A 23,138-nucleotide genomic window follows, 5' to 3' on the forward strand; every position below is an offset into this window, starting at 1 on the left:
CCTGACCTCCCCCGCACCTTGCCTCTGTAGGCCTCAAGCCTTCACAGGGTGAGAGCCTCAAAGCTTCACATTGCTTTCAATGGACACCTGCTTTTTGACTTGTTTTTAATTAAATGCCTTTTTTTTAATATCCCAGTGGCATGAAATCTGCAGGACACCACGTGTAGACATTACACTAATGCCTCTATATTTCATATTTTCATGTCTTGTCACTTTTAGAGCTTTCTGAGATTTCTTGCCTCCCTGCAGAATGTTACAGAAATTGATTGTTTTCTATCCATTTGTTAAGGAATGCAATGCAATGCTTCTTGTCAATTTCAGGAATGCCTCTTATAAGAAATCAAGGGAAACAATAGAAACAAATGAGTAAAATTAAAGAAAATGATTTTGTTTCTCACATTCATTTAATTTCTTTCTCAGTAATGGGTAGGGAAAACTACTGAAGCACTTACATTTGGCTTTTCATTTGTTTTAGAAATGAATGCACACCCAGAGTCCATCATGATTACCATAGCAATCCTTTTTTTCTGAAGACATCCCTAATTCAGCACTAACATGGATGGTTACATGGGGTTTCAAAATCAGACTTTCATGAGCTAAGCACTCAAAGCCTAGGCCTGGTTGGGCCAATCTGCCAGTTTCATAGAATCATAGAATAGTAGGATTGGAAGGGACCTGTAAGACCATCGAGTCCAGCCCCTTGCTCAATGCAGAAATCCAAGTCAAAGCATCCCTGATAGGTGGCTGTCCAGTCTCGTCTTGAATGCCTCCAGTGTGGGAGAGCCCACCACCTCCCGAGGGAATTGGTTCCATTGTCATATTGCTCTAACAGTCAGGAAGTTTTTCCTGATGTTCAGCCTGAATCTGGCTTCCTGTAACCTGAGCCTATTACTCTGTGTCCTGCACTCTGGGATGATCAAGAAGAGATGCTGGCTTTCCTCTCTGTGACAACCTTTCAACTACTTGAGGAGAGCTATCCTATCTCCCCTCAGTCTTGTCTTCTCAAGGCTAAACATTTCGGTTTCCCCCACATATTATTTTTTTTATAATATTTATTTTTTTCTTTCCATCCTGGATATGAAGAAATTTTCAAAGTTTGGTAAGTTCTGAACAAAGGAACTGGAACAAAATTCTCACCCACCCCAACTCTGAGCTGTTCTGTTTTCAGATGCTGTGATCCTGGGAATCAGTTTTGCACAGCCTCTGGGCCTGAGGACAGTTGGATTCATTGTGCAGAGTTTGTAGAGGAAGGGTTTGACTGTGTGATGTCTCTGTGGTTTCATGTTTTATGGATCAGCTTGCAGAACGGTATTGTGCCTTAAAATTACATTTTGCAAGCTTAGGATTGTGAACAAAGGCAAAAAAATTGCCTGGGTGTTAGACCTTGAATCTAATGTAAAGTGTGAAATTTGAGTTTACATTTATTTAAGTTAAAATGGGTGAAGAAACATAGCCTTGCATTGTTGAATAAAAAGGTGTGCGTGTATGTGTGCATGTGTGTGTGTGTGTGTGTGTGTGTGAATTAACAGGTCCCAATTATACCAAGAATTAATGACCTAAAAGCATTCAGGAAATTAGCTTTCCAAATTTATCCTCTGTTCCCTTAGGTAAAAATCACACAAAGTCAAGCTAATGTGAGTTGTGGAAATGAGCAAATCTGTAACAAGAGAAACCTTTTAGGAAGTGTTCCAGCCTGGTCATTTGGCCTAATATACATGGCCAAGTTGGGGAGAGAAGGCTTTTGCATCCTCATACCAGCACATGGTGTCTCATTGCTGTAGCACAACACACAATACAGTGCTAGCTCCAGGTTTGAGGTTGTCCAGGGCTGGCTCAACCGTTGGGCAGGGTGAGGTGGCTGCTTTACATGGCAGATGCTGTGGGGGTCAGGTAACAGTGGCAAGGTGTTGGTGGATAGAGCTTTGTCTGTGCCATGTGGCCTGTCCTCACACCATTAGCTAGCCTATTGTCCTAAGGTGCACCAGAGGATTACTGCAATGCACTCTATGTGGCGCTGCCCTTAAGGCTGCTGTGGAAGCTGGAGCTAGTGCAGAATGCAGCAGTTCGGCTGTTAGGGATGTCGGAGAATTTCTCCACAAATCTCCTGGAGGCCGAATGCCAACGCATTTGGCCCCCCAAAATTGGTGGAGAAACGGTCCGCCACCCCCCCACCCCCCCCCAGGATGGGACTTACCTTGGTCGAATGTCCCTGGTGGTGGCAGCTCCCGGTGAAGGTTCGGCGGCGGCAGCGGCCGGTCTTCCGACCGGCTGCCGCTGCCGCCATTTCCGAGTAAAAAACCCAAACAAACAACAAACGTGATAGGCTGCGTAAAGATTAAAGTAGCCTATCACAGCTAGATTTTCAAAAAACACCGTGATAGGCTACGTAAATGTTTACGTAGCCTATCTAGGGATGGCAGAGAATTTCTCCACGAATCTTGGGGAGGCCGAATGCCAACGCATTCAGCCCCCCGAAATTGGCAGTGAAATTCTCTGCCCCCCCCCCCGGGATGGGACTTACCTCCCTCTAATGTCCCTCTCGGCAGCAGGTCCCAGCGGCATTTCGCTGGGGGCAGGGACGGCAGCCAGTCTTCCGACTGGCTGCCGCCGCCTCCATTACAAAGTAAATGTAAAACAACAACAACACACAAAAGTGATAGGCTACTTAACGATTTACGTAGCCTATCACGGCTAGATTTCCAAAGTCAGCTGTGATAGGCTACGTAAATTGTTACGTAGCCTATCACGGGTGACTTTGAAAAAAAAAAAAGTGCGTACGCAAATGGCGGCACCCATGTGCACCGCCATTTGCGTTCCTTATTTGGGCCTGGGTAGTCTACGTAAAGATTTACGTAGCCTACGGCGAAAATAAGGGCAATGCAAATATATTAGTATATAAAGCACTAACAACTTAGGATCAGGATATCTGAGAGAGCACCTTCTCCCTTATCAACCTGCCTGGTCACTGAGGTCATCAGAAGGCATGGTGGTTCTGCATGGACCCATGGTTCCATTGGAGTCCACTCAGAGAACTGCTGTCAGTGTGGCAGTCCCCTTTCTGTAGAACTCCCTGTCAGGCAGGTGCCAACACCTGAGGAGGTGAGTTGTTTCTGGCACCTCCTGAAAACAGCTTTATTCCAGAAAAGCTTCCTTGACTGACCAGCCCTTATTGGTGCATGACTTTATTGGTGCTCTGATATAGATAGATAGATAGATAGATAGATAGATAGAATGTTTTATTTCTTTTAATTTTTTATCTTTCACAGTTCACCACTCCAGAATATGTTGTTCTTGTTGTTGTTCGGTCATTAAGTCTTGTCTGACTCTTCGTGACCCCATGGACCATAGCATGCCAAGCCTTCCTGTCCTCCACTCTCACCCGGAGCGTGCTCAAGTTCATATTTATTGCATCAGTGATGCTATGTAGCCATCTCATTCTCTGCCATCCCCTTCTCCTTTTGCCTTCAGTCTTGCCCAGCATCAGGGTCTTTTCCAGTGAGTTTTCTCTTCACATTAGGTGGCCAAAATATTTCAGCTTCAGCTTCAGTATCTGTCCTTCCAATGAGCAGTCAGGGTTGATTTCCTTTAGGATTGACTGGTTGGACCTCCTTGCATCCAGGGGACTCGTAAGAGTCTAAACCAGCACCACAGTTCGAAAGCATCAATTCTTCGGCGCTCAGCCTTCCTTATAGTCCAGCTCTCACAGCCATACATTACTACTGGGAAAACCATAGCTTTGATTACACGAACCTTTGTCGGCAAGGTGATGTCTCTGCTTCTTACTATGCTGTCTAGGTGTGCCATAGCTTTCCTCCCAAGGAGCAAGCATCTTTTAATTTCATGGCTACAGTCACCGTCTGCAGTGATCTTGGAGCCCAATAAAATTAAATCTGTCACTGCTTCTATTTCTTCCTCTTCTATATGCCAGGAAGTGGTGGGGCCAGATGCCATGATCTTAGTTTTTTTAACATTGAGTTTCAAACCAGCTTTTGCACTCTCCACTTTCACCCTCAACAAGAGGCTCTTTAGACCCTCTTTCCTTTCTACCATTAGGTGGTATCATCTGTGTATCTCAGCTTGTTGATAATTCTCCTGGCAATCTTAATTCTGACCTGTGATTCACCTAATCCGGCATTTCTCATGATGTACTTTGCATATAAGTTAAATAAGCAGGGTGACAATATGCAGCCTTGTACTCCTTTCCCAATTTTGAACAAATTGTTCCATGTCCGGTTCTTACTGTTGCTTCTTGACTCTCGTACAGGTTTCTCAGGAGCCAGGTAAAGTGGTCTGGTACTCCCATCTCTTTAAGAATTTGCCAGAGTTTGTTGTGATCCACACAATCAAAGGCTGTAGCTTAGTCAATGAAGCAGAAATAGACATTTTTCTGGAATTCTCTTGCTTTCTCCATGATCCAGCGAAAGCTGGCGATTTGATGTCTAGTTCCTCTGCCTCTTCGAAACTCAGCTTGTACTTCCGGTAGTTCTCGGTTCGCATACTGCTGAAGCCTAGCTTGTAGGATTTTGAGCATCACCTTGCTGGCATGTGGAATGAGCGCAATTGTGCAGTAGTTTGAACACTCTTTGGCATTGCCTTTCTTTGGAATTGGAATGCAAACGGACCTTTTCCAGTCTTGTGGCCCCTGTTGAGTGTTCCAAATTTGTTGGCATATTGAGTGCAGCACTTTAACGGCATCATCTTTTAGGATTTTAAATAGCTCAGCTGGAATACTGTCATCTCCACTAGCTTTGTTGTTAGTAATGCTTCCTAAGGCCCACTTGACTTCACTCTCAAGGATGCCTGGCTCAAGTTCATTGACTGCAGTATCATGGCTATCAGGGACATTCAGATCTTTCCTGTATAGTTCTTCTGTGTATTCTTTCCACCTCTTCTTAATCTCATCTGCTTCTGTTAGGTCCCTGCCTTCTTTATCCTTTATCATGCCCATCATTGCACAAAATGTTCCCTTGAGATCTCTGATTTTCTTAAAGAGATCTCTAGTCTTTCCCATTCTACTGTTTTCCTCGATTTCTTTGCATTGTTCATTTAAGAAGGCCTTCTTGTCTCTCCTTGCTATTCTCTGGAACTCTGCATTCAGTTGGATATATCTTCCCCTTTATCCCTGGCTTTTCGCTTCCCTTCTTTCCTCAGCTACTTGGAAAGCCTCCTCAGACAGCCACTTTGCTTTCTTGCATTTCTTTTTCTTTGGGATGGATTGAGTTGCTGCCTCCTGAATAGTGTTACGGTCCTCCATCCATAGTTCCTCAGGCACTCTGTCTATCAGGTCAAATCCCTTAAATCTATTCCTCACCTCCACTGTATATTCATAAGGGATATGATTTAGGTCATACCTGAATGGTTTAGTGGTTTTCCCTATGTTCTTCAATTTAAGCCGAAATTTTGCAAGAAGCAGCTCATGATTTGAGCCACAGTCAGCTCCAGGTCTTGTTTTTACTGACTGTATAGAGCTTCTCCATCTTTGGCTGCAAAGGACATAATCAATCTGATGTCGATATTGACCATCTGGTGATGTCCATTTGTAGAGTCGCCTCTTGTGCTGTTGGAAAAGAGTGCTATGATCAGCGCGTTCTCTTGGCAAAACTTGATCAGCCTTTGTACTGCTTCCTTTTGTACACCAAGGCCATGCTTGCCTGTTATCCTGGTGATTTCTTGATTTCCTACTTTAGCATTCCAGTCCCCCATGATGAAAAGGACATTTTTTTTGGTGTTAGTTCTAGAAGTTGTTGTGGGTCTTCATAAAACCGATCAACCTCAGCTTCTTCGGCCTCAGTGGTTGGGGCATAGACTTGAATTACTGTGATGTTGAATGGTTTGCCTTGGATTCATACTGAGAACATTCTATCATTTTTAAGATTGTACCCCAGTACTGCTTTTCCCACCTTTTTGTTGACTATGAGTGCTACTCCATTTCTTCTAAGGGATTCTTGCCCACAGTAGTAGGTATAATGGTCACCTGAATTAAATTCTCCCATGCTTGTCCATTTGAGTTCACTGATTCCCAAGATGCCGATGTTCAATCTTGCCATCTCATGTTTGACCACCTCCAGCTTACCTTGATTCATTGATCTTACATTCCAGTTTCCTAAACAATATTGTTCTTTACAGCATCGGATTTTCTTTTCATCCCCAGACACATCCACAGCCGAGTGCCCTTTCGGCTTTGGCCCAGCCGCTTCACTCTTTCTGGCGCTACTTGGAAATTCCCTCTGCTCTTCCGCAGTAGTAAATTGGACACCTTCCAACCTGAGGGGCTCATCTTCCAGCATCATCTCTTTTAGCCTTGTGATACATTCCATGGGGTTTACTTGGCAAGAATACTGGAGTGGGTTGCCATTTCCTTCTCCAGTGGACCACATTTTGTCAGAACTCTCCACCATGTCCTGTCCATCTTGGGTGGCCCTGCATGGCATAGCTTATGGCTTCACTGAGTTACACAAGCCCCTTCACCACAACAAGGCAGTGATCCATGAAGGGGACTCCAGAATATACCACTCAGGAAACATGTAGAGCAGTATATAAATGTTGTAAATAATGAATAATTACAGCATCAGTGTAGAATTAAGTTTCAACTGCCAGTCCAGATGACTTCTGTACATGCATGGTGGGTAGGGGAGACATCTTGGCCTTTGCATGTTGAACTAAGGTTCAACATGGAATGGGGGTACATAGAATGGGGGTTGGGGAGACATCTTGGCCTTTGCATCAGGCAACCCAATGTCTTGAGCAGAGCATGAAGGGGCCCCTAGCAAAGTCCCAAGGCAAGCTTATTGGTATTGATGAGCAGCAGAAGCACTGTGATTGACAGTGAGCAGAAATTGAACGGAGTTACTTTAAGATTCTTAATATATTGGGAAAGCCCAAAGATTAATCCGGTTTAAGGTGCAATCCTATGCATGTTTAGACAGAAAAATGTTGGGCTTTTAATTTATCTTTTATAGATGCTTGCTGAGTCAACTTGTGAATGTAAATTTTTCATACAAACCCTACAAGTCTGAATAAGGGAGTATTTCACAGTATTCACTATACGGTGAGCTTTATTTGAAGTAAATTTGATGAGAACTTTGAGAACGATTGGGGATGGACTAGTAAGATGTAAACTAATCATCATCATCATCATCATCATCATCATCATCTTTATTCCCCCAAAGCATCTGTCCTGAGTGGTACCAGTTTGGATATTGGGTTCTCTGGATCCATGCTGAAGCAGACAATCCAGTTGAAACCTGTCTGGCAAACAGCAATATAGATTGCCTTTTAACCTGAGAATGAAAATTTGTAACAGGGTTATGATAGGTTTGATCTGTCCTTCTTTTGTATAGTATTACTAATTTTGAAGTTAGTTCATTTTTTCTTTCCAATTTACCTATGTTTGTACCTTTGGTTGTGACGTTTTGGCTACATTTCATAAACTATTCTAATGGTATAACAATGATCCCCTGTGTAAAATTTGCAGTTCTTTCCCAATTTCTTATTTTTCTTTGCTGTGAGGCATCTGCCCTCTTAGATTTTCCACAATGCCCCAATGTAGGATCACTCCAGGGCATTCTGGGAAATTTAAAATGGTGGGTGGCTCATACCCACCTGCCATGCAAAGTAGAAACTGAGCCAGAAGAAGAGGCAGGTGGGTGGGTCAGTGGATGGACCCAATCCAGCCCAAGTGTCAGCTTCTGAGGGCCTGTGGCAGGTGCCTAAATATTTCAGGTGTGGATGTTAGGCCTGACACAATATCTTCTATTACAGCAGCAACTTAGGACAGTGAAAACGTACTGATACAGGAAGTAGGGATGTTGTAGAATTTCTCCACGAATCTGAATGCCAACACATTCGGGCCCCCGAAATTGGTGGAGAAACGGACCGCCCCCCCACCCCCCCGTGATGGGACTTACCTTGCGCGAATGTCCCTGGCGGCTCCCGGCGGTGGTTCGGCCGCCATTTCCCAGTAAAAAACAAACAAACAAACAAACATGATAGGCTACGTAAAGATTTACGTGGCCTATCACGGCTAGATTTTCCAAAAACACCATGATAAGCTACGTAAATCCTTATGTAGCCTATCACGGCTGACTTTGGGGGGGGAAAAAAAGTGCGTACACAAATGGCGGCGCCCATGGGTGCCACCATTTGCGTTCCTTATTTAGGCACGTGCCTTATTTAGGCACGTGCCTTATTTAGGCACGTTCAGAGGCTGGGACTGAAGACGGGAGCTCACTCCATCATGCAGCACTCAGGTCTCGAACTGCTGACCTGCCAACCTTCCGGTCTGCAGTTCAGCGTCTTAACCACTAAGCCACTGCAGCATATATATATATATATATATATATATATATATATATGTGTGTGTGTGTGTGTGTGTATAAATGAATTGCTTTCTCTTTATTTACATGTGTGGAACATCTGCCATTAATCACATCACTGGGGCCCCGATCTCAAGTTTTAAGAAAAATAATACATAAAATTGTTTGTGAATGTGTATATTCATGGGAAATTGATTTATTACCAGGGAGAACATTCCAAACCATTTTGCATTGCTTGCCCATCTGTGAAAAACAAATATTGCATGTTCTAATGTTATATTGTTATCTGTCGTTAATGGAATTTTCAATTAAGCTGAGGCACCATAAAATAGAGGGCTCCTTAAAAGATTTCATTGGGAAATGTAGAACAATGGTTTAGGGCGCAATCCTATGCATGTTTAATCAGAAAAAAGTCCTACAATTCCCAACATTGCCCAGCCAGCCATGCTGGCTGAGGCATGCTGGAGGTTGGAGGACTTTCTAGGGATGTATGAAAGTCACTTACCTTGAACGAAATTTGATTCACGGTGGGGGGGAGGCGCTCCGTCCCTCCACCCCCAAATCCTGGCCGGCTGGGCTGCAAATGTTTACATAGCCTATCACGGCTGAGTAAAAAAAAAAAAAAACCCGCATGTACGCAAATTTTCTTATTCCGCGTTCCTTCTTTTGGCACGTCTAGTCTACGTAAACATTTACGTAGACTACGGCAAAAATAAGGGGAACGCACATAGCGTAGATGCTACGCTATGTGCGTTCCCCTTATTTTTGCCGTAGTCTACGTAAATGTTTACGTAGACTAGACGTGCCAAAATAAGGAACGCAAATGGCGGCGCCCATGGGCGCCGCCATTTGCGTACACGCAGTTTTGTTTTTTGTTTTTTTACTCAGCTGTGATAGGCTACGTAAACATTTACATAGCCTATCACGGTATTTTTAAAAAATCTAGCCATGATAGGCTACGTAAATCTTTACGTAGCCCATCACTTTTTTTTTTGTTTTATTTTTACTGGAAATGGTGGCGGCAGCAGCTGGTCGGAAGTCTGGCCACCGCAGCTGCCACTGCCGAACTGCTGCCGAACCGCTGCCGCCAGGAGGATTCACCCAAAGTAAGTCCCATCCCCGGAGGGGGGGCGGGGGGGCAGACTATTTCACCACCAATTTCGGGGGGCTGAATGTGCTGGCATTCAGCCTCCCTGAGATTCGTGGTGAAATTCTCTGACATCCCTACTTTTTTCTGTCTGAACATACATAGGATTACACTCTTAATGCTGTAATGCCATTCTTGGGACTCGTAAGAGTCCCAAGAATTTGAGGGTGGGTTTTAATTTCTAGTGTCACTACAGCAGAAAGGGAATTTTCAGAGTGTAATAAGCAAGAGTCATGTAATGTTTTGACCCCCAACTTCTCAATTAGGCAATAAAAAAGCACTTAAGTCAAACAATCTTAGCCAGATAAATGTGGTCTCAGAAGGCTAATGAGGCTCATGTTATTTAAACTGACAACATCCCTCATTTAATTAAACAAAATAAACATATGGGAATGGGTTGTTGCTACACTGCTGTCAATTTTTGTTTGCTTCTTTGGAAGGTTTCTGCAGTGCTGTGTATAACTAATGGTGATAAGAGAGCAAAATATTCATCCACCCCCCCAGTTCCTTGGATCAGCTCTTTCTCCTATTTTTTTTTCTTGCTGATAATTGCCAGGGCTTCATATGACTGTGTGAGAAATGGATACTATCATTTTTCCATGGCACACAACAGCCAGCTATGATGAAAGAAGGGCCAGATTAACCATCATGGTAAGTCTGATAAATTAGGGAGAATTCCGCCACGGATCTCGGTGAGATCTTAGACTCGTCTTAGTCTATGTAAATATTTATGTAGACTAAGATGGCGAAAATAAGGGGGAGTGCAAATAGCATCCGCTATGCTATTTGCATTCCCCTTATTTTCGCATTCTTAGTCTACGTAAATATTTACGTAGACTAAGACGGGCCAAAATAAGGAATGCAAATGGCGGCGGCCATAGCCACTGCCATTTGCATACGCGCGTTGTTTTTTTAAGTCAGATGTGATAGGCTATGTAAAGATTTACGTAGCCTATCATGGCTGACTACAGGAACGCAAATGGCGGCAGCTACGGCTGCCGCCATTTACGTCCCTGCTAGCCAGTAGCTGGATGTCCAGCTTCTGGCGGAGCTGGCCGGCGGCTCCGTGGAATCCCTGCAGAGCAGAGCGGAGCTGGCCGGCGAGGATTCCGGGGGGAGGGACAAAGTGCCTCCCCCCCCCAGCAGAACCCGGCGGAGCCAGGTAAGGCCAATTTCGTACATCCCTAGCTAAAATACGTGTTATAGCTGAACTGGGGTCTCACTAGGGATGTACAGACTGTGTAAATTCCGCTCCTTCTGTGTTTCGTGGATTGTCAGTTGCCTTTTGTTCCATTGTCCGCTCGCAGATGGATGCATTTTTTTTTATGAGGAAAAATACACAAATGGTTACATAAATATTTATGTAAGTGTTTACATAATTTACCTTAGTACGTAAACATTTAGCGTATTGTCCCCAATTCCATTCAACATTTCCTTAGTAGAAACTTACATATTTTCCTACAAATTTATATGCATACATTTCAGGAAAGTAAAAAAATCATCATCATCTGAAAGTCCACGGACCCTGTGCTGTCTGAGGGGGTCACTCCACAGCAGATCCCACAGGTCAGAGTCTTAGAAATCTGAGCTTATTTTAGTCCATCTCGAATTTCTCCAGCATCCCTAGGTCTCTCACTTACAACATCTGGTACAAACAGTAAGAATGCACAGCACAATCCTATTCATGTCTATACATAAGTCTCCCTGTTTTCAAGTAAGGATCTGCAAATTAGCAAAACATGCGCTCACTGAAGTTCTTGGAATTCCTTCTCAAAGCTTGTTACGACTCATGTCCATCTCAGATTGTAAGCTTTTGTTGTTGTTGTTTTCTTTTCACATGAAATCTGTGTGTATTTCCAGGCTTATTTTCCCAAATGTACGAATCCATTGTCTGCGTCTTTGAAATGTGTGTGTTTCTTCTCCCATTGATTACAACACATTTGTGCTCATTTTTGAAATGTACACTTTTCTGAAATGTATGCCGTTTTGAAATGTAAGCATTTTTGAAAGGTGCGCATGCTGCCGAGTGCATTTCTCTTTTTTGGGGGGGATGTCTGTGAATCACATTGCAAGCTCAGAAATGTACAGACTTTGGACACATATTTTGTCCAAGTCCGTGTTCAGTACGCAAGGTGCAAACTGGGTAAAATCCTGATAAAAAATGAGTTGAAACCATTTCTCATACATCCCTGTTTTCAAGGTGTGTTTAGGATTGCAGTTTTTTGGAGCATTGAAAGTGGTAGGCAAACTGAGCTAGCGGAATCTGTGGTAATGCTCACTTTCACCCCTTAGCTGCAGGGTGCCTGTTTTTACTGTATGCCAGATAGGATTTTAATCATGCTGCACTTCACATGTTTTGCCTCTAAAAATAGTGGGGTTTGTTTTTGTAAAGCTTGTCTATGCAGTCTGACTTTGCTCTTTAACCTTTGATACACTCTGACTCTCATTATCTCTAGGCCTTGTTCTCTTGCTGGGGAACTGAACATTTCAAAGAAAGCATTTGTCTAAGGTGAGGGTAGGCAGCAAAAGGGTAATGAACAGCCTGTCTCACTCATGGTGTGAAATGCACAGAGCGGAGAAGGGGGAGATGGTTTTCATTTTCGCTGTCTTTAGCTTGTCAGTTCTATACTGTAGTGTTTTCAGTGCACTGGGGGCCTTAGAGTCCATCTGTCTTTTCTTGTTTCATATTCACGTAGGGCCTGTCTGTGAACATTCTGTCTGAGTGGGAGTGGGACATCTTGGAGCAGGAGGACTTGGAGTGGCAGTTGGGTCTGAGAGTTGGAAAAATGGACTGGAAGGAGGAAGTAAGAGAGACTGCAGAGGGACAGAAGAAGCAAGCTGGAAGTTTTTGAAGGAGATAACTTTTGTGGGATATAATTGTGGAGTACAGTAGCTTTTGTGGAAAAGAATAACCTTTGTGGAGTAAAATAAATTTCGTGGATTTATCATTGAAGATTTCTCTTCTCCTCAGAGATACTTCTTAACTGTTCCTTTTCTTTAAGTATTCTTATATTTGTTCATTATAACATTATTACAAAGTTCATTTTGTGTGTAAGCAGCAGTGTAACTGGAATCCAGCCCATTATTGATGTGAAACAGTGAGCATCGTAGGGATTACGTTCGTAACAAACCTATGAGGTAGATTGGGCTGCTGACTTTTGAACCACCCTCTGTAACTCTGCCTCTGACAGCAGCTTTATCTGTGGGAATCAGCAGGTACATCTTTGGCATGGAACTAAATCATTGAACTTAGAGGCAAAGAAGCAGTCCAGGCTGGGTCCCTCCCCGCTGCCCGCTGCCCCAGTTAATGCTTTTAACCTGCGTGATAGTAACTTGTCCATAACTATCCAGAGCTCTCAGCAAATATAAACCTCCAGTTGTTGTTCAGTCGTATCCGACTCTTTGTGACCCCATGGACCATAGCACGCCAGGCCTTCCTGTCCTCTGCTCTCTCCTGGAGTGTGCTCAAGTCCATAAACCTCCAGTACCCACATCTAATCCCAACAGCATCAGCTGAAGCACAGTGGGCTGAACTTCTAGCTGTGCTGGTTTCAGTATGTAGCTTCAGAGCAAGATTAGACAGCTCTATGTAGGGATGTACGAAAGTCACTTAACTTTTGCAGATTATGTTAATGGTGGGGGGAGGTGCTCCGTCCCTCCCCCAGGAATCCTCCATGGGGGGGAGGCACTCTGTTCCTCCCCCCCCCGAATCCTGGCCGGCCGGCTGTGCTCCGCATGGATTCTGCGGAGCCGCCGGCTGGCTCCTCCAGCAGCCGGACATCTGGCCGCTGGCTAGCAGGGACACAAATGGCGGTGGCCGTAGCCGCCACCGTTTGCGTCCCTGCAGTCAGCCGTGATTGGCTACGTAAATGTTTATGTAGACTATCACGGCTGACTTAAAAAAAAAAACCAACAACGCGTGTACGCAAATGGCGGCGGCCATGGCCGCCGCCATTTGCATTCCTTATTTTGGCATGTCTTAGTCTACATCAAGATTTACATAGACTAAGACGGCGAAAATAAGGGGAATGCAAATAGCGTAGCGGACGTGCGTTGTTGTTGTTTTTTTAAGTCAGCCGTGATAGGCTATGTAAACATTTACGTAGCCTATCACGTTTTTTTAAAAAACTTAAAAACTTAGCCATGATAGGCTACGTAAATCTTTATGTAGCCTATCCCGTCTTCTTTTTTAAAAAAAACTGGAAATGGCAGTGGTGGCAGCCGGTCGGAAGACTGGCCGCTGCAGCCACGGCCACTGAACCGCCGCCGGAGCCACCACCGGAGCCACCACTGGAGCCGCCGCAGCCAGGAAGATCCGCCCCAGGTAAGTCTCGTCCCGGGGTGGGGGGTGGGGGGGCAGACCGTTCCGCCACCGATTTCGGGGGCCGCATGCGCTGGCATTCGGCCTCCCTGAGATCCGTGGCGGAATTCTCTGACATCCCTTTCTCTATGCTCTGAGAATATCCAGCTTGTGTCTTCCCTGCTACTCAAACCATTTTCCTTTCATTGATATAGGTATGGGTGTATCTGTCAATCTTGATTTCTCCACAATTTTTCTTTTTTTTCAATCATAAGTTCAGTTCATCCAGAACTTGAAGACATTTTTTCTTCTAAGTATGAATGAAAAATTGTATACATTCCTGTGTGCATTCCTCCTAATACATGCACTTTTGTATATAATTATGCCTAAGATAAGCATTTTTTTTAAAAAATAGGGATGCTGGAGAAATTTGAATCAGATTAAAATGAGCTTGGTTTTCTAAGAATCCTACCTGAGGAATCCGCTGTGGAGTGACCCCCCCCCAGGCCATGTGGAGTCCATGGACTTCATGGGGCCCTATGAGGAGACACTGAAAGAACTGGGAATGTTCACTCTTGAGAAGAGAAGACTGAGGGGAGATAGGATAGTGCTCTTCAAGGACTTGAAAGATTGTCACAGAGAGGAAGGCCATGATCTCTTCTCGATCATCCCAGAGTGCAGGACACAGAATAATGGGCTCAAGTGAGAGGAAGCCAGATTCCAGCTGAACATCAGGAAAAACTTCCTGATGGTTAGAGCAATACGACAATGGAACCAATTCCCTAAGGAGGTATGGGCTCTCCCACACTGGAGGCATTCAAGACGAGGCTGGACAACCATCTGTCAGGGATGCTTTGACTTAGATTTCTGCATTGAGCAGGGGGTTGGACTTGATGGTCCTATTGGCCCCTTCCAACCCTACTATTCTATGATTCTGGATGATTTTTTTTTTTACTTTCCTGAAATTTATGCATATAAATTCATAGGAAAATGTGTGTCTGCTGAGGAAACATTGAATGGAATACTTATGTAAATACTTATGTAATTATTTGCGTATTTTTCTGCATGACAAATAAAATATTTGCCTCCATCTGTGGGCAGATGATGGAACAAAAAGCACCTGATAATCTGCGAAACACATATGGAGTGGGTTTTACACAATCCGTATATCCCTATTTTTAAAGCAATTTTCCTGATATAACACATTTTAACATTAATTTCACCAATGCACATGTTTTGTATGCAATTTCCCCAAATATATCCTTTTTTGCATGAATTTTTAAAAAATTATTATTAGAAAACTCTAGGGATGTCTGAAAGTCACTTATCTTTCCACGGATTATGTTTATGTTGGTGGGGAGGCATTCCATCCTTCCCCCTAGAATCCTTGACGGGTGGGAGGTGATCCGTTCCTCCGCCCCGGAATCCTCGAATGGCCGGCTGTGCTCTGCGGTGGCTCTGCGGAGCAGCTGGCCAGGCCCAGGCCAGAGCCGTCCGCAGCCGGATTTTCAGCTGTGGAGGGCTCTGGGTAAAAAACAAATAAACCTGCATACGCAAATGGCGGCAACTACAGCCGCCGCCATTTGCATTCCTTATTTTTGGCCGTCTTAGTCTATGTAAACATTTACGTAGACGATTACGGCGAAAATAAAGGGGAACACAAATAGCGCCCGCTACGCTATTTGCGTTCCCCTTTATTTTTGCCGTAATACTCTACGTAAGTATTTATGTAGACTAAGATGGCCAAAAATAAGGAACGCAAATGGTGGCAGCCATAGCCGCCGCCCTTTGCGTACGTGTTTTTTTTTTAACCCAGCTGTGATAGGCTACGTAAATCTTTACGTAGCCTATCATGTCTCTGTTAAAAAAAAAAAAACCCTCCAGATTGCAAATGGCAGCAGTGGCAGCCGGTCAGAAGACCAGCCGCCACTGCTGCCACCGCCACAACCGCCGCAACCGCCACCGGAGCCACCGTCAACTGGCACATCCGCCCCAGGTAACTCTCGCCCCAGGTAACTCTCGGGGGGGATCCACGAGGGGGTGGGGGGGCAGGCCATTCCACCACAGGTTTTGGGGGGCCAAATGCACTGGCATTCGGCCTCACCGAGATCTGTGGCGGAATTCTCTGAGATCCCTAGAAAACTCCATTGCAAAATATAGAGAAGTGAACATTTTGAAGGACAGGTGAGTTCCAGCTGGTGTATCGGTTTGAACGTACAAAATCTAGGGATGGGGGAGAATTTCTCCCCGAATCTTCGGGGGGCCGAGTGCCAATGCATTCGGCCCCCCAAAATCAGAGGTGAAATTCTCTGCCCCCCCGCCCCCCCCTGGGATGGGACTTACCTTTCACGAATGTCCCTCCTGGTGGCGGGTCCCGGCGGCGGTTCGTCGGGTCTTCGTCAGGGGCGGGGGCGGCAGCCGGTATTTCGACAGCCTGCCGCCACCACCATTACAAGTGCAGTAAAAAACAAAACAAAACCCCATGATAGGCTACGTAATGATTAATCTGGCCTATCACGGCTAGATCTCCAAAGTCAGCCGTGATAGGCTACGTAAATCGTCACGTAGCCTATCATGGGTGACTTTGGGGGGAAAAAAAAGCACGTACGCAAATGGTGGCCACGTAGTCTACATAAAGATTTGTGTTGCCCTTATTTTTAATAATAACCAACGCTATTTGTGTTGCCCTTATTTTCGCCGTAGTCTACGTAAATCTTTACGTAGACTACACGGACCAAATAAGGAACGCAAATAGCAGCTTCCTATGGGGGCCGCCATATGCGTATGCGCTTTTTTTTTTCCAAAGTCACCCATGATAGGCTACGTGACGATTTACATAGCCTATCACGGCTGACTTTGGAAATCTAGCCATGATAGGCTACGCTAATCGTTACGTAGCCTATCATGGGGGTGGTTGTTTTTTTTTTTTTTTCGCGGTAGACGGGGAGCTTCTACCCGGCCTGAATTTTGCTGGCGAGGGATGGGGCGCCTCCCGCCTGGACTGAATTTCGGTCGGGTGAGGCGGGGCGCCTCCCCCCACTCGCATGAACTTTTGGGGGAGAAGCGAAGCACCTCCCCCCCACCGTGAAGCAAGCTTCGAGGACAGGTAAGGGACTTTTTCCATCCCTAACAAAATCATGGAACAGCTAGGGATGTAAGAGAATTTCGCCACGAATCTCGGGGAGGCCGAATGCCAGTGCATTTGGCCCCCCGAAATTGGTGGCGAAATGGTCTGTCCCCCCCCCAGGACTGGACTTACCTTGGGCGAATCCTCCTGGCAGTGGCGGCTCCGGTGGCGGTTTGGCGGTGGTTCAGCAGTGGTTCGGCGGTGGCCGGTCTTCTGACCGGCTCCCACCACCGCCATTTCCAGTAATAAAACAAAAAAAACAAAGAAAATGATAGGCTACATAAAGATTTACGTAGCCTATCACAGCTAGATTTTTAAAAAATACCGTGATAGGCTATGTAAATGTTTACGTAGCCTATCACAGCTGAGTAAAAACAAAAAACAAAAACCCGCACTTACGCAAATGGCGGCGCCCATGGGCACCGCCATTTGCGTATGCAGTTTTTTTTTTACTCTGCCGTGATAGGCTACGTAAACATTTACGTAGCCTATCACGGCTGACTGCAGGGACGCAAATGGCGGCAGCTACAGCCACCGCCATTTGCGGCCCGGCTGGCCAGGATTCGGGGGTAGAGGGACGCAGCGCCTCGCCCCTGGCCAGAATTTTGGGGGGAAGGGACAGAGCGCCTTCCCCCTGGCCAGAATTTCATGGGGGAGGGATGGAGCAACTCCCCCCCACCATGAATCAAATTTCGTTCAAGGTAAGTGACTTTCGTACATCCCTAGCACATGGTTAATGTACTGGAGCTGAACACACCATTATAATGATACTCATACAGGCATTTGGGGCAGTCACCAAGGTTATGAAGAGAATTCTTGGTTCTGATCCCCTTTTTATGCATACTTGATAAAGCCCAAACACATGCGCCTTTTGGAAGTATTATGAACATAAACCTCCTCAGATATGTGAACGTATGAATTTAGGGATGTACGAAAGTCACTTACCTTTCGCGGATTATGTTGATGGTGGGGGGGGAGGCACTCCGTCCCTCCCCCTGGAATCCTCGACGGGGGGAAGGCACTCCGTTCCTCCCCCCCCCCCGGAATCCTGGCTGGCTGGCTGTACTCCACGGGATTATGCAGAGCCGCCGGCCAGCTCCGCCAGCAGCCGGACATCCGGCCGCTGGCTAGCAGGGACGCAAACGGCAGCAGCCGTAGCCGCCGCCGTTTGCATCCCTGCAGTCAGCCGTGATAGGCTACATAAATGTTTACATAGCCTATCACGGCTGACTTAAAAAAAAAAAAAAAGCAACATGTGTACGCAAATGGCGGCGGCCAGGGCGTCCACTACGCTATGTGTGTTCCCCTTATTTTCGCTGTCTTAATCTACGTAAATCTTGACATAGACTAAGACATGCCAAAATAAGGAACGCAAATGGTGGCTGCCGTGGCTGCCGCCATTTGCATACGCGCGTTGTTGTTGTTGTTGTTGTTGTTGTTTTTAAGTGAGCCGTGATAGGCTACATAAACATTTACGTAGCCTATCACAGTTTTTTTAAAAAACCTAGCCATGATAGGCTACGTAAATCTTTACGTAGCCTATCACATCTTTTGTTTTTTTTAAACTGGAAATGGTGGCGGCGGCAGCAGGTCAAAAGACCGGCCACCGCAGCTGCCACCACCACCGCAGCGCCGCTGGATTCGCTGCTGCCGCCGCCACGAAGATCCACCCCAGGTGAGTCTCGTCCCGGGGGTGCCGGGGGGGCAGACCGTTCCGCCACCGATTTCAGGGGGCTGAATACTCTGGCATTCAGCCTCCCCGAGATCCGTGGCAGAATTCTCTGACATCCCTACATATGATGACTGTCAGATACTGAATCAGAACATCATCCCATCTAGCCAAACATTCTCTACTTTTATTAGCAGTGACTATCTAGATCTCAGCTGTAGGGAAGAGGGGAAATTAGTTCAGTTTATATTTTAATGTCAACCTTACAAATTTGCATTTTAGACCTAATATGCGAACCAAAACACAGTTGTCTTTCAAAATGTGCAGTTCTCCTAATATTGCAATGGAATTATCAAAAACAAAAACAAAACATTACAAAAATATGTATATTAGGGGAAAGTGACCAAAAATGTGTATATTAATGAAAATAACATTCGAAATGCATTTTATTAAAAAAAAGAGGCTTGCAGTAAATCGTATAATAGGCAAAGTTTTGTACGAAATGCATATATTAGGAGAAACAAAAAAATGCATGAATTTTCACTCAGTCTTAAAAAATAAATAAATCTCAAGGTTCAAAATGAACTGAATTAAGAATGGAAAAATACTCAAAGTTTGGGATGAACTGAATTTAAGATTGGAAAAGTGAGAAACTGAAATTGACAGATTAATCCATCCCTATTTTTAAACAAAGGATTTCGCTGGAATTTCTGGAGACAAATCTTAGGGCTTCCTGTGGAAAGTATGCACTATCCCCTCCCTTTTTTTTTTTTTAAGTACATGTGCCTTGTCTCTCCCCCCCCCTCTCTCTTTCTCTCCCCCTCCCAGACCGCGGGACCTTTGGATTGTAAACATTGTAGGGAATAATGGCTGACGCTAGTCTTTGGAACTGAGGTTTAAGTTGGGAAAGGGGAAATTTCAAAAGATATGATATAAGCTCTCCTGATCCACCTGATCTCATCTTACCTCAGAAGTTAAGCAGGGTCAGCCCTGGTTAGTACTTGGATGGGAGACCGCCTGGGAATCAGGCTTCTTGCATTGAGCAGGTGGTTGGACTCGATGGCCTTGTAGGCCCCTTCCAAGCCTATGAGTCTATGATTCTATGAATGTTGCTGCAACACCCATTATGAATCTTGTGGCACTTTCAAGACTAATCAATTTATTACACTGAATCAGTGTTTGTGGACTATATTCCACTTCATCCAATGCATGAACTGTTATCCTGAGTTACTGGCATATGAAATGAAATTCAGGAAGTTCAGTGGAGTGTAGTCCATGAAAGCTTCTGCCATAATAAACTGGCTAAGGTACCACAACTTTCTTCATTCTTTTTATTCTGCTCTGCTGTAGGAAGAGAACATCTTTTTTGTTACTCAGCCAAAGCCTTTGAGATTGGGTGGACTATAAATCTAAATAAACAAGAATATATATACTCATCCCAGCTGGCTATATTTCCAGGGAGCTAAAGGCTCATTTCTGCAGATATTGGAAGCGTTCATCTCCGGTGTGTGGAGGACATTTTTATTGATTCCTTTATTTGATCCAGTTACTGTAAAGGGTCATGGCAGAAGGGAACTGTACTACATCAATAAATAATAACAGTAATCCAAAGCTTCTCTCTAACAAAGATGCTCCCAACTGGGGAGAGGCAGACATTTTTACCAACAGGCTGTCTTTTGTCATTGATTGTAGCAGTTCATGCAAAGAAATTAGAGAACAGAGGGGCTGCTGTGATCCTTTCTCTTGGCAACCAGAAAATGGAGGCATAGGGCTACTACCCTCTCTTTTGCATGCAAAAAGAAGAGAAACAGATCACTCTCCACCACCACAGCCACCTTCATTTTACTAAAAGAGACATCTCAAGACAAATGCAGAGACATTTGAGAAGAGAAGACTAGGGATGTATTTACGTAGCCTATCACGGCTAAAAGGGTGAAGCGAATGGCAGCAGGTGAGTGCTCCGTTTTGCACTAGGGGTGGACGAAAGTCCCTTACCTTTCGCCGAAGCTTGTTCACGGTGGGGAGGAGGCGCTTCGCTGCCCCCCTGTGAAGTTCAGGCTGGGGGGGAGGCTTCCCGCCTCGCCCCGGCCGAAATTCAGGCCGGGGAGGAGGCTTCCCGCCTTGCCCGGCCGCGAACTCGAAAGTTTTTTAAAAAAACAACAAACGCCCCCGGGATAGGCTACATGATGATTAACGTAGCCTATCACGGCTAGATCTGCAAAGTCAGCCATGATAGGCTACGTTAATCATCACGTAGCCTATCACGGGTGACTTAAAAAAAAAAAGCGCGTATGCTAATGGCGGCCCCCATAGGGAGCCGCCATTTATTTATTTATTTATTTATTTATTTATTTATTTCTATACCGCCCAATAGCCATTCGTGTTCCTTATTTGGTCGCTGTAGTCTACGTAAATCTTTACGTAGACTACAGCGACCAAATAAGGAACGGGAATGGTGGCTCCCTATGGGGGCCGCCATTATCCATACGTGCTTTTTTTTTTTTAAGACTTTGCAAATCTAGCCGTGATAGGCTATGTTAATCGTCACGTAGCCTATCATGGGGGCGTTTTTTTTTTTAGTTTCATTGCAATGGCGGTGGCGGCAGCCGGTCGAAAGATCGGCTGCCGCCCCCGCCCCTGACGAAGACCCGCCGAACCGCCGGCCAGACCCGCCACCGGGAGGGACATTCGGCGAAGGTAAGTCCCGTCCCGGGGGGTGCGGGGTGCGGGGGGGTGCGGAGGATTTCTCCCCAAAACTTGTTCGGGGGGCCGAACACATTGGCGCTCGGCCCCCCGAAGTTTCGGGGGAGAAATTCTCCGCCATCCCTATTTTGCACACCTTTCATTAGGTGGGGGGGGTAGGGGGCTTCGTTCTGCCACGGGTTTCAGGGGGCTGAATGCTCTGGCATTTGGCCTCACCGAGATCCATGGCGGAATTCTCCGCCATCCCTAGCAGAAGACTGAGGGGAGATCTGATAGCTCTCTTCAAGTACTTGGAAGGTTGTCACAGAGAGGAAGGCCAGGATCTCTTCTCGATCATCCCAGATTTCAGGACATGGAAGTTACAAGGCTCAAGTTACAGGAAGTCAGACTCTGGCTGAACATCAGGAAAAATTTCCAGACTGTTAGAGCAATACAACAATGGAACCAATTCTCTAGGGAGCTGGTGGGCTCTCCTACACTGGAGGCATTCAAGATGAGGCTGGACAGCCACTTGTCAGGGATGCTCTGACTTGGATTCCTGCATTGAACAGAGGGTTGGACTCGATGGTCTTGTAGGCCCCTTCCAACCCTACTATTCTATGCTTCTATGTTTCTATGAAACATCTGAGGAATTGTAATGGGCTCAAAACCAGTTTTGATAATGCTAATACAATTTCAGGACGGGATGTGTATCTCTCTCTCTCTGGCATCCCCAGGGAAAACATGTGTAATCTTTTAATGTAACTGAAATCAAGCAAAGCCCAACTCTCTATCTCCTTAAACATCTCTCCATCAGAAAGAAGCCAGCCACCACTTTTGTTGAGTGTAATGCTGGATGAAAAATTTATTCTACACATTTTGAACTATTCTCATTCTGCTTAATAGAAAAGAATTTGCTTTCAGAGGGAAAAAAAGAAAAAAAATCAGTGAAATTCTGATGGCTGGGGTGGGCTGATTGAGGGCTTGTGTGGAATTTACTTTGTTTTTTTGGGGGGGGGTACTAGAACCCTGAGATCCACTATTCAGAGCCAGAGACAGGTGAGTGGGTGGGCAGTGGAGTTCATCATATGCCACCAGGGTTGTCCATTGCAGAAAAATCCAGCCCTTTGCGGGAGCAACAGATCCCCATGATGCACCTGGCTTGGCTTGCATTTGTGAGCTGAGCCGCGTGATAGATCCCCAAACCCAGGAACTTTACAGATTTTTTTTGTGCACAAAATCAAAGGCTGATTTGTTCAAAATTTTGTCTGCAAATAGCACATTTTGCCCCAAACTCTTGAACATAAATGGTCTAATTTCCACAAATTAGACCATTTATGGCTGCAATTTTGCACAAATCACGCTACTTGCAGCCACAGTTTCACATAAATTGTTATTTGTGCAACCCCCCAATACACAAGTTGGCCCAACTCATTGTGTACCAAGTCAGGGCACCTCTTGGGCAATGAAACCTGAGTCAGGAGGGGCCGAGCAGGTGAACACTCGCTGAGCTCCACCACCACCTCGATGGATTCCTCTGACATCCGTACATACCACACCCCAAGGGAGATACACTGTATATATAAATACAAACCTAGATCTATGTTAGTTACTATATATCAGGGATTTGAAGACAAACTCCCAACAGGGCTGGTAGAGATATACAAAGACCTTGTCAAAGGCAACCATCTAATGCTTTTATTTACAGGTAAAGTATATTGACCCCTTCATGGATCACTGCCTTGTTGTGGCGAAGGGGCTTGCGTAACTCAGTGAAGCCATAAGCTATGCCGTGCAGGGCTACCCAAGACGGACAGGTCATGGCAGAGAGTTCTGACAAAATGTGGTCCACTGGAGAAGGAAATGGCAACCCACTCCAGTATTCTTGCCAAGAAAAC

Source organism: Heloderma suspectum, chromosome 3, assembly GCF_057233095.1.
Source record: "Heloderma suspectum isolate Gila_16-S chromosome 3, 16-S_ref, whole genome shotgun sequence".
Classification (NCBI taxonomy): domain Eukaryota; kingdom Metazoa; phylum Chordata; class Lepidosauria; order Squamata; family Helodermatidae; genus Heloderma; species Heloderma suspectum.